We start from the raw sequence: 504 nt of genomic DNA, 5'->3' as shown, positions 1-504 counted from the left end.
TAGCACCACTCTCATTGTGTCGGCGGAGATATTTCTGGCGAGGGTGAGATCAACTTATCACGGAATATCGATGGCGGCCGGGAAGGCCAGAGCTATTTGGGCTCATTCGAATTTTTATATGAGGTGCAAAAATAGGATAAGATGAGGACTGGCCGCGGGTATCTGGCCGGAAAATCACAGTGTCTTCTATCTCATAAATCAATGCTTTTGTGGTCTATTAGAAACTAGCTTAAATTAATATATATATATATATATAGTGTAAACGAACCGAATACGAACGAACAGAGCTTGTGTTTGTGTTCGGTTCTTTTGAAATTTAATTTGTTTGAAATAAACTCGTGTTTGAAATTATTCGTGAAGTCACAGTTCATGTTCGTTTCTTAACGAACGAACCAAACAAGAGCTGTTCGGGAACGACGAGCCAGTTTGACATCCCTAATATTAATATATATAAATAATATATTATATTAATTATATAACTTATATTATATAAATATATAATAT

The sequence above is a fragment of the Phalaenopsis equestris genome, unplaced genomic scaffold (assembly GCF_001263595.1).
Source record: "Phalaenopsis equestris unplaced genomic scaffold, ASM126359v1 Scaffold000717, whole genome shotgun sequence".
Taxonomy (NCBI): domain Eukaryota; kingdom Viridiplantae; phylum Streptophyta; class Magnoliopsida; order Asparagales; family Orchidaceae; genus Phalaenopsis; species Phalaenopsis equestris.
The sequence above is the reverse complement of the archived record's forward strand: the minus strand, read 5'-3'. Positions refer to the sequence as shown.